Genomic DNA, 18,639 nt, shown 5'->3' on the forward strand with positions numbered 1-18,639 from the left:
GAAAAGTTAGAGACTACACAGATACATGTGGAAAAGGAGTTTGAACAAGGAGATTCTTCTGAAGCAGAACCAGCACATGATGAACAAGAACCAGAGAGTTCTGAAGCTCCAACAACTCGTCAATCAGATCGTGTGAGAAGACGCCCCAATTGGCACTCAGATTATGTTATAGAAGGAAATGTTGCATACTGTTTTTTAACAGAGGACGGTGAGCCATCAACATACCAGGAGGCAATAAACAGCTCAGATGCTTCACTGTGGATGATGGCGATACAAGAAGAAATCGAAGCCCTTCATAAAAATAATACATGGGATCTTGTGCCACTACCACAAGGAAGGAATCCAATTGGTAACAAATGGGTTTTCAAAATCAAGCGAAATGGTGACGATCAAGTGGAGAGGTATCGTGCAAGACTGGTGGTTAAAGGATATGCTCAGAAAGAAGGTATTGATTTCAATGAAATTTTTTCTCCTGTGGTTCGACTAACAATAGTTCGAGTAGTCTTGGCAATGTGTGCTACATTGAATTTACATCTGGAACAGCTAGATATTAAAACAATTTTTCTTCATGGAAATCTTGAAGAAGAGATTTATATGCTCCAGCCTGAAGGTTTTGAAGAAGACGAAAAGAAGAACTTGGTTTACAGGTTGAGCAAATCTCTATACGGTCTAAAGAAGGCGCCGAGGTGTTAGTATGAGAGATTTGATTCCTTCATTATGTGCCTTGGATACAATAGACTTAATGCAGACCTTTGTGCTTATTTCAAGAGGTCTGGTGATAACGATTTTGTTATATTGTTGTTGTATGTGGATGACATGTTGGTTGCAGGAACTAACAAAGATCATATTGACGAATTGAAGGCACAACTGGCTAGGGAATTTGAAATGAAGGACTTGGGATCAGCAAACAAGATTCTAGGGATGCAAATTCACCGAGACAGAAGTAATATGAAGATTTGGCTTTCACAAAAGAATTACTTGAAGAAGATCTTATCACGATTCAACATGCAGGATTATAAGCCAATTTCTACCCCTCTTCCTATTAACTTCAAATTATCCTCTAATATGAGTCCTAGCAGTAAAAAAGAGAGGATGAAGATGTCTCGAGTACCGTATGCATCAGCAGTGGGAAGTTTAATGTTCGCTATGATATGCACAAGACCAGACATTGCACAAGCAGTGGGAGTGGTTAGTCGGTACATGGCGAATCCAGGCAAAGAGCATTGGAATATTGTAAAGAGGATCATAAGATACATCAAAGGGACCTCAAATGTTGCATTATGTTACGGAGGATCAAACTTACTTATAAATGGGTATGTCGATTCTGACTATGCAGGGGATTTGGATAAAAGCAAATCTACTACAGGATATGTGTTCAAAGTTGCTGGTGGAGCTGTAAGCTGGGTTTCAAAATTGCAGTCAGTTGTGGCTACATCCACAACAGAGGCAGAATATGTAGCAGCTACACAAGCCAGTAAAGAAGCAATTTGGTTCAAGATGTTATTGGAGGAGCTTGGGCACAATTAAGAGTTTGTCTCTCTGTTTTGTGACAGTCAAAGCGCCTTGCATCTAGCAAGGAATCCAACATTTCATTCAAGGACAAAACACATACGAGTTCAATACCATTTCATTCGTGAAAAGGTGGAAGAAGGGACGATAGATATGCATAAGATACATACCAAAGACAACATAGCAGATTTCATGATGAAGGCGATCAATACCGATAAATTTACTTGGTGTCGATCCTCCTGTGGCATGTCAGAGACGTAAGCAACATGAAGGTACAAGGTAGAAATAATGGTGTGAAAATATGATTGCTCCAATCAAATCTTCAAGTGGGAGATTGTGGAAAAGTCAAGCATGCAATTTTTGCACATGCATTTTCGGTGGAAAGTTATAATATATATATATATATATATTAAAGGCACTGAAAGTTAGCATGAAAATGTTGATTTTTTGGAAATGGTAAAATCATTTTTAGTCATTGTAATTTAGGGTATTTACAAATTAGTCCTTAAGACTTCGACTATAAATACCCTAGCTCATTTAGCTTTAAAACCATCCCAAAGCATTCTAGCTTTCTTCCAATACTAGAGAGAATTTAGAGAGTTTCTTGAGAGTTGTTTTCTCCTTTTTATCAAGAGAGAATTATCATTGTTTTCTCCTTGGTCGATTGAGAGAAGTTGTAATTCCTATTTTCTCATAGTGAAATTCTTCTACCGTTGCCCGTGATTTTTACCCTATATTATTCAGGGGTTTTCCACTAAATTTTGTGTCTCTTTTATCTTCATTTTTATTTTCTCAAATTATCAGTTGCGATTTTGCTCTATCCGATAGCCGTCTTCCGCAATACATGGAACAACTGGTAAACGAGCTTGAGTAGCTTTCAGATTAGTTCATCGAAGTCCTGCCTCTAAGAAAACAAGCTAATATACCCTCCCTTCCCAGATCATTTCAGATGGATTTCTTTTAAGATTTAAAACTTAAATTCATTTTCAGATGGTTTCTGACATTGTTTGCCACAAACTACAATAATTTCTTTGAAGATGTTAAAGTTCAGAGTTGTTGCCGCTTTTTATTCATTGTACAAATTGTATCAATCAATTATCAAAAGAATAAACCTTAAAATATTCTCTCATTTATAAATTAAAAATCATTTAATTGTATATATTTTATATAATATAACCACAATAATTAAAATTAAACTAATTTCAATTAACACATTATATTTAAACTTAAAATATTTATGTAACACCCCCAACCCGTACCCGACCCGGATACGAGTCCGAGATGTCACATTGCCTTTTTAAAACCATATTCTTACAAAATTTCAAAACATTTGAACTTATATTAAGAAAATACAATTATATATTGTTTAATTGTGTTTGGTATAAAATTTTGAGATAAAAACGTATTTATGAACAGTAAAATACGATATGAACAATACCGTAAACAGTGCCATGAACAGTGCATCGATGAACCAAAATTTTGAAGTAAATTTATGCATCGATGCATTGCTACATTGATTTTCGTAAAACATACATAAAACTCATAAAAATTTAACCGTTCATTACTATACATTTATATTTACATAAATAAATTTAAACATTAGAAAACTCATTCATATGATTTTACAAACCAATTAGAGCATATCGTATTCAAATCTTTATTACATGCCAACCACTATAATTATTACAAAATACATACTATTAACTTCTTTTCTGATCTGATCTTTGGAAAGGAGAAACTGACCTGTCTTGCATAACTTTTTATCAATCTTTTTCTTCTCGAAACCTACGTGTGAAACAAGCACACGTTAAGTCATAGACTTAGTGAGGCATATAAACATATAATGGAAACCATAAAACATTTCATAAATAAATACACTTAACCTCATATATTTCATATCAAATGCACTGAATATTTCTCCCGAATGACCGCGTAGAAATGTCCCAGAGGACCACTATGTCCCGAAGGACCACATATCACATATGTCCCGAAGGACCACTCCTTAAGAACCATATACCTAATACAATTGACCAAATAAGTGTACCGAAGTACCACATACATGTTCCACTGAATTACATATATGTCCCGAAGGACCACGTAGAATTGTCCCGAAGGACCGCGTAGACCCTCGACTCTTGGCATGCCAACTATACCTATAGCTCTCGTATCATATAACATGGGCATTTTTCTTTTGCTTTATATATTCATGTACTCATATCATTGCTCTTAGGATCACATATTACATGTGCATATAATCACATAGTTTCCTTTCATGTAATTCATGTTACTTTCCATATGAATTCATATTCATATATCACATAGCTCGTATCACTTAATCTCATATCATATAACATATATCACATAGCACATACAATAACATGTCAGACATAGCTTGTCATTTATATCAATACCACATATAATAACATACATCAATTTCTATGTACTAATGCACACATAATAATCACATAGCATTTTAGAAGTTACTTCTTATCATAATAACTTCATCACTGGCTCATCGCAAGCCAATGTTTGTTCAATAACCTAAGTACAAATTAAATTGCACTCACCTTAGCCTTGCTTGCTTTGATTCAATCCTAACTCTTCGATTGTTCCATAACTTGTTTAGGCTTGATATCTACATAAATATAATTTTCAAGACAATTATAAGAAGCCTAAACCTTATAATTCGACACTAATAACTCGAACTAATTTAATAACCCAAAAATTTAGTTTTCCTTTAGGGGTGTACCGATGCACTATGGATGCATCAGTACACAAAATAGCTTCGAAATTCCCATGCATTGATGCTCTCCTTAATGTATCGTTGCACCTTCAAAATTTGTCTTAGTGTATCGATGCACCTGTCCAAAATAGCCTGAAATTCATCAATACTTCACCCAAATTTTCATGTATAAAATCCTTATCATGCTACTAAATTCATCTATAACAACTTTAACCAATTCCTATCATTCTAACACCCTATAATCTTCCATATTTCGTCCAAATTCTTAAAGCTAAGAATCATACCAAATTTTCCATGTTATCCAAACTTGATTCTAACACTTCTAACTTCTTATTCTCATAAATGAAAAGTCAAATTCATCCTCCAAATTCATTTAAACATTCTTATTCAAAATTTCACTTATAAACCCATTTTCTTCAATCTTTCATAACTTCTTTATCTTCTGATTTTAAGACAAATTAAGCTTTCCTTAAGCTTAATTATCATCTAAGGATCAAAACCCAACCTTTAATTGAACAAATAATCAACTAATTAGAAAACTTACCTTTGCTTGGAACCTCACGTTGGAGAAGAGAAGAAGACGAAGATGGGAGAAATGTCTGGAAATTTAATTCCCAACATATGCTCCACATGAGTATTATAATACCCATTAATTATTATTTTATTATTTCCTTTGTTCAATTACCATTTTGCCTTTTATTTCATTTGATAATTACTAAAAACTTTCAGGAAATACTTTCAAATAAATCATTGAACCTTTCAATTTTTCCACTTTAATCACCAAATTATGAAATTTTACAATTTAATCAATAACCCATAGTTTGGGATGTTACAAATCTCCCATCATTTTTAGAAAATTCGACCTTGAATTTTCACTGTACCTCTTGATAAGAACATATCTTCTAATGTTCTCATGTTACTTCCCTTACTTAATCTTTCTTGTCATTATTAAAAACTTGCTTTTCAATCTTTTAGCTTTTCAACTTCCTTTTCCCTTTATACATTCATCTACTGTCATTTATCATATAATCAGTAAAAAATAATCTTAATTTATTTATATCTTTTCTCTTTTATATTCTGCATTTTCCTTTGACCTTTCTAAAATTCCATATAATATCACTCATTACGTAAAACAATAGCATACAATCCTTACTACTCAATATTATGAATTAATTGATTTACTTCATTCTTCTTTAATTGTTTTACACCATAAACCGAATCTTTACTCATTCCTTAATTCTTGTCTATATTACAATACACAAAAAAAAATCATATAATCTCACGCACTTGTTCAAGGAATAATCACCATTTTATAACAAAAGGTGCTAACATACTTCAATCCTTCAATTACCTTTTTCTTTTATACATCTATATCATATCCCTTATCATATAGATAATAACATCAATTCTTATTACTCAAAATCCCAAATCATTCACTTTTCTCATAAGTCTCTAATTACCAACTTTTTTTCTATTATTATTCATCTATATCTTAATTTCCTTAATATGTATGAATCATTCTTTATCTATCTGTCCACGTCCACTTGACCAAGAAACATAACCTTAAATCCTCATTACAGATGATTAATACATACACTTTGCCAAAATCCAACAATTTTTCATATAGTCTTACGAACATTTTTTTTATACTAACTCATACTTTATACCCCATCATAATCCTTGTCATACTTGAGCTTTTAAACTTCATCATTTAATTTCCTTAGTCCTTCATTCCTTCACAAATCCAAATCTCCTTACAACCTATGTCATATCTTTTTCTTAGACTCTCATACCCTTTTCATATCGCTTATACTTATCCCTGATTATTTATCTTCATCGCATCTTCGTAACTTTGATAATTCCCTTTATTTATACATAACCTTTTCCTTTATCATCTCTTGTACTGATAATTTCTTCTTTAATCTTATACAAATACTTATTTCTTTGCCTACATCATATTTATATGATTATAATACACCACCAAATCCAGATTTACATCATACTTGATTAACTCACTTTATCTTTTCTTTCAATCTTATAACTCTATCACCTTTACTCTTACAACTGTTCAATCTAGAACACAAACTTTGATCAATTAATCATATACACCATTTCTAATCAGAATTATCTCAATAATGATTTACTTAACTTATCAAATCTATATTCATTCTCGTGCACCATGTAATTTTCATTGTTTAAACTCAACATTCTAATTTTCTTCATCTACATTCTCCACTTTAGAATAGTGGAGATCCTTTAACATTATTCGGTTGCACATTCAATTTTTCTGAACACAATCCTTAACTTTTAATCTGGGATACAACCCTTATTAACCCAATCATATACCTTCTTTTCTGTTGAAATTTTCCTCAACGATATCTTACTCAACTTTTCAAACTCAGACTTTTACTCAAATACAATATTATCCTTCTGTTTCAAAATCAAACATTATAACTTCCTTTATCTTATAAATTGTTCACCGACATACTCATTCTTAAACTCTTCTATTACTCTTTATCTTTTCTTAAACATATAAATCCTTATTTCCTTCACTACATCACATTACATAATTAAGATATACAACTGTATCCGGATCCACTTCATATTTGGTTATCATAACTTAACAATATCTTATAATTCTAATACATTTCCATCATATAATTTTGTTAGCCATCGTTAACTCTTTGCCATTTATAATGCAAACCCCTTGTCATATCCACACTCTTGTTTGTACACCATACTATCTTCACGTCTATTATTCCTTTTTACATATCACCTCTACAACAAATCTTTCGTGCTATCATAAACTTCACTTCATTACTTTAATTCTTTCATTTCCCTTTTCCCCTATCTTTTTACATTCATTTCATATCATTTATACTTTTCCTTCTTTATCAGTTTTAACTTTTCTATCAATCCTTAGTTTCCGTCAAACATACAAATTCTTTAACTTTAATACCCTCACTATCACACTACTTTATTATTCAACTTATTCCTTTCAATCAAAACGTAAACCTTCATCAAACCATATATATATATATATATATATATATCCAGTCAAAATAATTCATCATCTATTTCCTTCACTTATCAAACCTTCATTCTCACTCGTCCATAATACAATTCCTTTGGTTCGAATTCAACCATTCCATTTACCTTTTTATAATCAACAATACCTTATACATAATTAGCCATATCATGTCCTTCATACTCCCATGCTCTTTTATATCATATAGATTTATCCTTAACTATCACTTCTTATCACATTTTCATGACTTTGATAGTCAACTTTATTTATACCAAACCTCATTCTTTATCATTCTTATACTTGTATTTTCTTCACTTGTTTCAATAATTACCAGATGTCAATACTCCTCTATTCCATTTAAAATACTTTTTATTCTTCAATTTTCATAACTTCTAACAAATCTTTTAACCCAATTCGTAAAGGTTGTCTGTAATACCCCCAACCCGTACCCGACCCGGATACGAATCCGAGGTGTCACATTGACTTTTCAAAACCGGTACTTGTACAAACTAGTGAATAATTTTAAAAATTTTATTAAAACAACTGACTAGATTACATAAAAGATATTCATATGATTTTAGAAAAACTAATTAGAGTATATCAAATTCAAATATTTATTTACATGCCAACTACCATCCGTATTATAAAATACATATTATACAATGCTTTTCTGATCTGATCTTTGGAAAGGAAGAACTGACATGTCTTGCTTAACTTTTCTCATTATTCCTCTTCTTGGTACCTACGTGTGAAACAATCACACGCAAAGTCGTTGACTTAGTGAGGCATATAAAACATATCATAGAAATCATAGTACATTTCATATATCAAAATACATGCATGTACATATACCATCATTATCGAAATCCCTATTTATCATATGATCTTGTATTTATCATTTCTGTATATCATATAACACATTTATCATTTCACAACTAAACATACATAATATCATATAATTCATGGAACATATTCCATATCACCAAAAGCATATGCATCATATGTATTGAATTTGTTATTGTCTTTTTATTAGCCCATATACACCTATGAGAACTTAAGGTATATGAGTACATTGAGGTTGTGCACTAATGCTGTCACCACTAGTTCTCATATCATATAACATGGGCATTATCATTTATACCTTTCATATCACTTGTTCTTTCTCTTTTGTCCCATACCACATGTATGTGTAACTATATATTTCATATCATATCACGTGTATCACATGTGCATATATTCACGTAGATCATTTCATATGGCTTATATCATTCCTCATTTGTTCATGTAAACTCGCATGTCATATCTTGTTCACATATGTTCATATATACATCACATAGCACATAGTATAACATATAAACTTATACATGTATCCATATACATACTTTCATATACTTCGAAAAACAATGCCCTATAACTTCTCACAGTTTTACCTAATCACTTATTTCACATTAATTATATTCTAGTTTCATATATTACTTAATTCAATTTCACATAGCTTGTTACCTATATAAATATTTTCTCATAACTTATCATCACATAGTTCCCATAACATTTTCCTATAGCTTCATAAATCTTAACCATATGACTCATGTATTATATGTTCATTTCAGCTCATAAATCCTCTCCATATAACTTATTTTACATGTTCATATGATCACTTCTGCCAATGTCTCCTCATTTATATATTATTCTTATATTGTCCTATAAATCAATGTTATTTAACTTATCTCACTTTTCGTCTAATCTCATAAGTTGGTTATACAAATTCCTATATATATATATATATATCTAACTCGTGTAATTTATATCCTTTCTCTTGTTATCATGTAAATCATTGCTATTTTACATAGTTCGTGATCCTATAGTTACTTATAATAGCATGTGTCTATCTTATCTCATATCATATAGTTCTTTAACTTATGTCTTAAATCACATATTTATTTTACATAACGTATATAATTACATCCACTACTTAAACCAGTTCACATAACTCATCACACTAACATTTATTCACTCAATTCATGTAACAGATGCCATACATATAACATATGTACCCATTTTCATGTACTCCTGCAAAAATAAGAATCACAATTCAAATAACATTTTACAAGTCCCTTCTTACTATAGTAACTTCATCACTGGCTCATCGTAAGCCAATGTCTATTTGATACATGAGTACAATTTAAATTGCACTCACCTTAGCCTTGCTTTGATTCGATTCTAATTCTTCGATTGTTCTGGAATGAGATTACGCTCTAAATCTACATAGTAATACATTGATACTTATCAGCATACGAATTGATATATTTCAAACTATAAATCCTTAGGCTAAAAGAAAACTATTTCCATCTCTTATTGAAGGTATGCATCGATGCACTACACCATGTATCGATGCATCCCTTGACTGGTGCATCGATGCACTACCCATGCATCGTTGTATAAATCTTATTCGATGTTTGTATTTTAAGCAGGTGCATCAATGCACTCCTTATGCATCGATGCATCCATGGCATTCGATGTTCATTTAATTTAAATGAGTGCATCGATGCACTCCTTATGCATCTATGCACCTTCAATAAATTCTGGGATTTAACCTTGATGCATCGATACACATTGAATGTGCATCGATGCACTCTGCCCAGAATCCTCTTTTTAAACCCGAAAATCCATACATTTTTGCTTAAATCCTTCATGTTTCATCCCTTTTTTCATTCTTAACTCCAGTACACACACTTAAACCAATCTGTACTCATTTATTTCATTTTAAACCTCAAAATCCTATCCTTCATATGAAATTCAAGAATTACCTTAATTTCACAACATGTGTTAATTCCACTTCTAACACTTCGTATGTCTTAACTAGATTGATGACAAGTCAAATTTAACTTTCAATTCTTATTACAAACTCTATTTCAAGATTTCACTCAAGAACTCCAAATCTTTAATCTTCTCTAACTCCTTTATCTTTTGATTTTAAAATAACTTAAGCTTTCCTTAAACTTAGTTATCCTCTAATGATCACAACCCATACTTAAAATCAACAAATAATCAACAAATCAGAAAACTTACCTTTGCTATAGAGACACGGGAGGAAAAGAAGAAGAAGAAGAAAAGAGAGTTTCTGGAGAAATCTCTCAAGCTTATCCCATATAAATCATTATCTTATCCTTTCCAATTCAAATGACCACTTTGCCCTCTAATTCATCTAATAATTACTAACAACTTTTAAGATTTATTTCCAAATAAATCATTAAACTAATCCATTGTTCTTCTTTAGTTACCAAATTCTGAAACTTTACAATTTGATCACTAACCCGGTATTGAGGATGTTACAATTCTCTCATCTTTATAAGAAAATTCGTCCTCGAATTTTCACTACACATCTTGATAAAAACATATCTTCTCATGTTCTCCTGATGCTTCCCTTACTTAATACTTCATCCTTTCATTTCTTTATCCATTTATCTTTTTATAATCAAGATTTTTTATAAACAAATCATATCTTTATCACCTTTACTATTACAGTTAATAAACATCAACTGTTCAATATAGGGCACAAGCCCTAATCATCCAATCATATATCTTTCGACCTTTCATCATTTCTTAATCCTTGTCTGTACTTTAATACACATGATCTTGTCATTTTTTTTCGTTGAAATTTTCCTCAACTGTATCGTACTCAAATACAATATTATTCCTCTGTTTCAAAATCAAACAATTGTAACTCTCTTTGTCTTATAAAGTTCACCGACATACTCATTCTCAACTTTTCTATCAATCCTTAGTTTTCATCAAACATACGAATCCTTTAACCTTAATACATTCACTATCGCACTACTTTATTATTCAACTTATTTCTGTTAATCAAAACATATACCTTCATCAAACTATCCATATATGTATTCTTTCCAGTCCAAATAATTCATTCGCTATTTTCTTCACTTATCAAACCTTTATTCTCTCTCTTCCATAATACAATTATTTTGGTTCGAATTCAACCTTTCCATTTATCTTTGTCTTATAACTGATCACTGATATACATATTCTTAAACCCTTTATTGGTCTTAATATTCTCCAATTAACATCAATCTCTTCCACTTTATCTTACTCATACTGTTAAGAAACTATTCTATTTCAGAACAATAAAGTTTCTTTAATACTACAATTTCCCATCCGTCTGAACTGATTAGCTTTATTCTCTAACGGAGAATACAACTAATTCATATCTGGTTTAAAACTGAAAACCATAATCTCTATCTTTCTTTTATGGTGCTTAACTTTATGAAGTACTACTTCTCTTAACCATCTGAGATTTTTATTCTTCAATCCTTTTATTCCGAGCTCTCTCAAAACTGTAACGCAATTAACCATTTCTTAAAATGAGAACAAATTCAAAATCAGTAACACTATTTTAATTTAAGGCGTAAGCCTTAAACAACCAATTATATGTATCCTTCTTAATCAAAATCAACTCAGCAATACATCTTCTTAACTTATTAAACTTATACTCATACACAAGCATGTGTAATTCCCTTTCTTCATGTTTGTATATTCTAGCTTCATTTATCTTATGAACAGGTAATCCTTGTACTTATTCTTGAATTCTTCTACAAATAATACCCACATCATTGAGTCTTTCAATATTCTCATGGTGCATTTGTTCACCATACTCTAGCTTGCCTACATAGTAACAAAACTACTCAATTTAACTTCTCCAATTTGGAGAAATAGAAACCTTCTAACATTATCTTCATATCATTAATCAAATGTCTATAACAATATATCATTCCTCAAATTCACCCTTGAACTCGGGTGCTTGTAACTCTTTCAACTAATTTGATACATTCATTTTATGAGTTAAAGAAGTATAAATAGAAAACACATTAGAACATTCTTCAACATGATGAATACATTTCCAAATTTTATACAGGTACTTCCTGAGGTGTTTGCTCTTCTCACTGCCTGGCCAGGGCAGGTGAATGATATTACCTTCAGTCTATTGCCTTGTATTTCAATTTGGAAGTTATCATAATCATACATCTAATATAACATAACAATTTAACTCTATTAACAAGACATTATACTCCTTACACTATCAGATCAAAAAAAATTTCACTTTGTGTTGGCATGTATATTTTTTTAAAACACGTTTGACTTCGTTTTTAGCCTAGAATCGGCTAAACCGTAGCTCTTATACCATTAAATGTAACACCCCCAACCCGTACCCGACCCGGATACGAATCCGAGGTGTCACATTTACTTTTCAAAACCGGTACTTGTACAAACTAGTGAATAATTTTAAAAATTTTATTAAAACAACTGACTAGATTACATAAAAGATATTCATATGATTTTAGAAAAACTAATTAGAGTATATCAAATTCAAATCTTTGTTTACATGCCAACTACCATCCATATTATAAAATACATATTATACAATGCTTTTCTGATCTGATCTTTGGAAAGGAGGAACTGACCTGTCTTGCTTAACTTTTCTCATTCTTCCTCTTCTTGGTACCTACGTGTGAAACAATCACACGCTAAGTCGTTGACTTAGTGAGGCATATAAAACATATAATAGAAATCATAATACATTTCATATATCAAAATACATATATGTACATATACCATCATTATCGAAATCTCTATTTATCATATGATCTTGTATTTATCATTTCTGTATATCATATAACACATTTATCATTTCACAACTAAACATACATAATATCATATAATTCATGGAACATATTCCATATCACCAAAAGCATATGCATCATATGTATTGAATTTGTTATTGTCTTTTTATTAGCCCATATACACATGTGAGAGCTTAAGGTATGTGAGTACATTGAGGTTGTGCACTAATGCTGTCACCACAGCTCGTATAAATTCCCTCATGGGACACCGAACATTTGTTCAGTATTCGTCCCGGAGGACTATTATGTCCCGAAGGACCACTAGATATGTCCCGAAGGACCACTGGATACGTCCCGAAGGACTAATATACCCTCGACTCTTGGCATACCAACTATACCAATAGTTCTCATATCATATAACATAGGCATTATCATTTATACCTTTCATATCACTTGTTCTTTCTCTTCTGTCTCATACCACATGTATGTGTAACTATATATTTCATATCAAATAACATGGGCATATATTCACGTAGATCATTTCATATGGCTTATATCATTCCTCATTTGTTCATGTAAACTCGCATGTCATATCTTGTTCACATATGTTCATATATACATCACATAGCACATAGTATAACATATAAACTTATACAGGTATCCATATACATACTTTCATATACTTAGAAAAACAATGCATTATAACTTCTCACAGTTTTACCTAATCACTTATTTCACATTAATTATATTCTAGTTTCATATATTACTTAATTCAATTTCACATAGCTTGTTACCTATATAAATATTTTCTCATGACTTATCATCACATAGTTCCCATAACATTTTCCTATAGCTTCATAAATCTTTTCCATATGACTCATGTATTATATGTTTATTTCAGCTCATAAATCCTCTCCATATAACTTATTTTACATGTTCATATAATCACTTCTGTCAATGTCTCCTCATTTATATATTATTCTTATATTGTCCTATAAATCAATGTTATTTAACTTATCTCACTTTTCGTCTAATCTCATAAGTTGGTTATACAAATTCCTATATATATATATATATATATCTAACTCATGTAATTTATATCCTTTCTCTTGTTATCATATAAATCATTGTTATTTTACATAGTTCGTGATCCTATAGTTACTTATAATAGTATGTGTCTATCTTATCTCATATCATATAGTTCTTTAACTTATGTCTTAAATCACATATTTATTTTACATAACGTATATAATTACATCCACTACTTAAACCAGTTCACATAACTCATCACACTAACATTTATTCACTCAATTCATGTAACATATGCCATATATATAACATATGTACCCATTTTCATGTACTCGTGCAAACATAAGAATCACAATTCAAATAAAATTTTAGAAGTCCCTTCTTACTATAGTAACTTCATCACTGGCTCATCGCAAGCCAATGTCTATTTGATACATAAGTATAATTTAAATTGCACTCACCTTAGCCTTGCTTTGATTCGATTCTAATCCTTCGATTGTTCTGGAATGAGATTACGCTCTAAATCTACATAGTAATACATTGATACTTATCATCATATGAATTGATATATTTCAAACTATAAATCCTTAGGCTAAAAGAAAGTTATTTCCATCTCTTATTGAAGGTATGCATCGATGCACTACACCATGTATCGATGCATCCCTTGACGGGTGCATCGATGTACTACCCATGCATCGGTGCATAAATCATATTCGATGTTTGTATTTTAAGCAGGTGCATCGATGCATCCATGGCATTCGATGTTCATTTAATTTAAATGAGTGCATCGATGCACTCCTTATGCATCGATGCACCTTTAATAAATTCTGGGATTTAACCTTGATGCATCGATGCACATTGAATGTGCATCGATGCACTCTGCCCAGAATCCTCTTTTTAAACCCGAAAATCCATACATTTTTGCTTAAATCCTTCATGTTTCATCCCTTTTTTCATTCTTAACTCCAGTACACACACTTAAACCAATCTGTACTCATTTATTTCATTTTAAACCTCAAAATCCTATCCTTCATATGAAATTCAAGAATTACCTTAATTTCACAACATGTGTTAATTCTACTTCTAACACTTCGTATGTCTTAACTAGATTGATGACAAGTCAAATTTAACTTTCAATTCTTATTATAAACTCTATTTCAAGATTTCACTCAAGAACTCCAAATCTTTAATCTTCTCTGACTCCTTTATCTTTTGATTTTAAGATAACTTAAGCTTTCCTTAAACTTAGCTATCCTATAATGATCACAACCCATACTTAAAATCAGCAAATAATTAACTAATCAGAAAACTTACCTTTGCTATGGAGACACGGGAGGAAAGGAAGAAGAAGAAGAAAAGAGAGTTTGTGGAGAAATCTCTCAAGATTATCCCATATAAATCATTATCTTATCCTTTCCAATTCAAATGACCACTTTGCCCTCTAATTCGTCTAATAATTACTAACAACTTTTAGGATTTATTTTCAAATAAATCATTAAACTAATCCATTATTCTTCTTTAGTTACCAAATTCTGAAACTTTACAATTTGATCACTAACCCGGTATTGAGGATGTTACATTGTCTTTAACCATGACTTATTATCTATTAACTCCTTGTTTAATCTTCCAATATCAAACCCTACTGATTTAGTCTGTCTGACTCTCATCTGATTTGATTCTCTGGCAAAGAATACAACTAATTCATATCTGATTTAAAGTTAAAAATCAAAATCTCTTCATTTCTTTGATGGTGCTTAACTTTATTAAGCACTAATTTTCTTAATCATCTAAGATTTTTGTTCTTCAATCCTTTCATTCTGAGCTCTCTCAAGAACTTTAATGCGATTAACCATTTCTTGAAATGAGAACAAATTCAAAACCAGTAACACTCTTTTAATTTAAGGCGCAAGCCCTAAACAACCAATTACCTATATCATTCTTATCATTCTTAATCAGAATTAACACAACAATAAATCTGCTTAACTTATTAAACTTATACTCATACACATGCTTGTGTAATTCTCTTGCTTCAAACTCATATATTCTAACTTCATTCATCTTATAAACTGGTCATCAATTTACTTATTCTTGAACTGTTCTATAAACCATAACTACGTCACTTGATCTTTTAACGTTCTTATGGTGACATTCGTTCACCATATTCTATCTTATCCACGTAGTAATGAAACTACTCAATTTAACTTCTCCATTTTGAAGAAATGAAAACCTTCTAACATTATCTTCCTATCATTTAATCAAATATCCATAACAATGGAACATTTCTCAAATTCACTCTTGAAGTCGGGTATTCTCAACTCTTTTCGATACATTTATTATATGAATTATAGAAGTATAAAATTGAAAACACATCATAATATCATTCAACATCATGAAACATTCTCTAATCTTGTATAAGCACTCCCTGAGGTTTTCGCTCTTCTCCCTGCTTGGCCAGGGCAGGTGAATGCTATTACCTTCAATCTATTGCCTTATGCTTCACTTTGGAAACTCTTATGATCGTACATCTAATATAACATAACACTTTAATTCTATTATCAAGACAGTATACTCCTTACACAATCAGATCAGAATTTTTTTTCTCACTTTGTGTTGGCATGTATACTTTTTAAAACACTTTTGACTTCGTTTTTAGCCTAGAATCGGCTAAATCGTAGCTCTGATACCATTAAATATAACACCCTCAACCCATATCCGACCCAAATACGAGTCTGAGATGTCACATTGCCTTTTTAAAACCATATTCTTACAAAATTTCAAAATATTTGAACTTATATTAAGAAATACGATCATATATTGTTCAATTGTGTTTAGTATAAAATTTTGAGATAAAAATGTATTTATGAACAGTAAAATATGGTATGAACAGTATCGTGAATAGTAATGAACAATACCATGAATAGTGCATCGATGCATTTCTATAGTGTATCGATGCACCAAAATTTCGAAGCAAATTTATGATTTTTGTAAAACATACATAAAACTCGTAAAAATTTAACGGTTCATTACTAGACATTTACATAAATACATTTAAGCATTAGAAAACTCATTTATATGATTTTACAAACTAATTAGAGCATATCGTATTCAAATCTTTATTACATGCCAACCACTATAATTATTACAAAATACATACTATTAACTTCTTTTCTGGTATGATCTTTGGAAAGGAGAAACTGACCTGTCTTGCATAACTTTTTATCAATCTTTTTCTTCTCGAAACCTACGTGTGAAACAATCACACGTTAAGTCATAGACTTAGTGAGGCATATAAACATATAATGGAAACCATAAAATATTTCATAAATAAATACACTTAACCTCATATATTTCATATCAAATGCATGAACATTTATTACGCTAATATCATATAAAACATATATTATTTCTGTAACATATACCCACATGCACATATATCATGATCAACACGTTTAACATTTCATATTCATTATACTTATTAAATCTCTTTATTAGCTCATATACACTGTTGAGAACTGAAGGTATGTGAGTACATTGAGGTTGTGCACTAATGATGTCACCACAGTTCGTATAAATTCCCACTAGGGGCGCTGAATATTTGTCCCGAAGGACCGCGTAGAAATGTCCCGGAGGACCACTATGTCCTGAAGGATCACATATCACATATGTCCCGAAGGACCACTCCTAAAGAACCATATACCTAATACAATGGAACAAATAAGTGTACCGAAGTACCACATACATGTTCCACAGAATTACATATATGTCTCGAAGGACCACGTAGAATTGTCCCAAAGGACCGCATAGACTCTCGACTCTTGGCATGCCAACTATACATATAGCTCTCGTATCATATAACATGGCATTTTTATTTTGCTTTATATATTCATGTACTCATATCATTGCTATTATGATCACATATTACATGTGCATATAATCACGTAGTTTCTTTTCATGTAATTCATGTCACTTTCCATATGAATTCATATTCATATATCACATAGCTCGTATCACTTAATCTCATATCATATAACATATATCACATAGCACATACAATAACATGTCATTTATATCAATACCACATATAATAACATACATCAATTTCTATGTACTAATGCACACATAATAATCACATAGCATTTTAGAAGTTACTTCTTACCATAATAACTCAATCACTGGTTCATCGCAAGCCAATGTTTGTTCAATAACCTAAGTACAAATTAAATTGCACTCACCTTAGCCTTGCTTGCTTTGATTCAATCCTAACTCTTCGATTGTTTCATAACTTTTTTAGGCTTGATATCTACATAAATATAATTTTCAAGACAATTATAAGAAGCCTAAACCTTATAATTCGATACTAATAACTCGAACTAATTTAATAACCCAAAAAATTAGTTTTCCTTTAGGGGTGTACTGATGCACTATGGATGAATCGGTACACAAAATAGCTTCGAAATTCCCATGCATCGATGCACTCCTTAATGTATCGATGCACCTTCAAAATCTGTTTTAGTGCATCGGTATATACTCATAGTGTATCGATGCACCTGTCCAAAATAACCCGAAATTCATCAATACTTCACCCAAATTTTCATGTATAAAATCCTTATCATGCTACTAAATTCATCTATAACAACTTTAACCAATACCTATCATTCCAACACCCTATAATCTTCCATATTTCGTCCAAATTC

Source organism: Hibiscus syriacus, unplaced genomic scaffold (genome assembly GCF_006381635.1).
Source record: "Hibiscus syriacus cultivar Baekdansim isolate YM2019G1 unplaced genomic scaffold, ASM638163v2 tig00111402_pilon, whole genome shotgun sequence".
In the NCBI taxonomy this organism is placed as follows: domain Eukaryota; kingdom Viridiplantae; phylum Streptophyta; class Magnoliopsida; order Malvales; family Malvaceae; genus Hibiscus; species Hibiscus syriacus.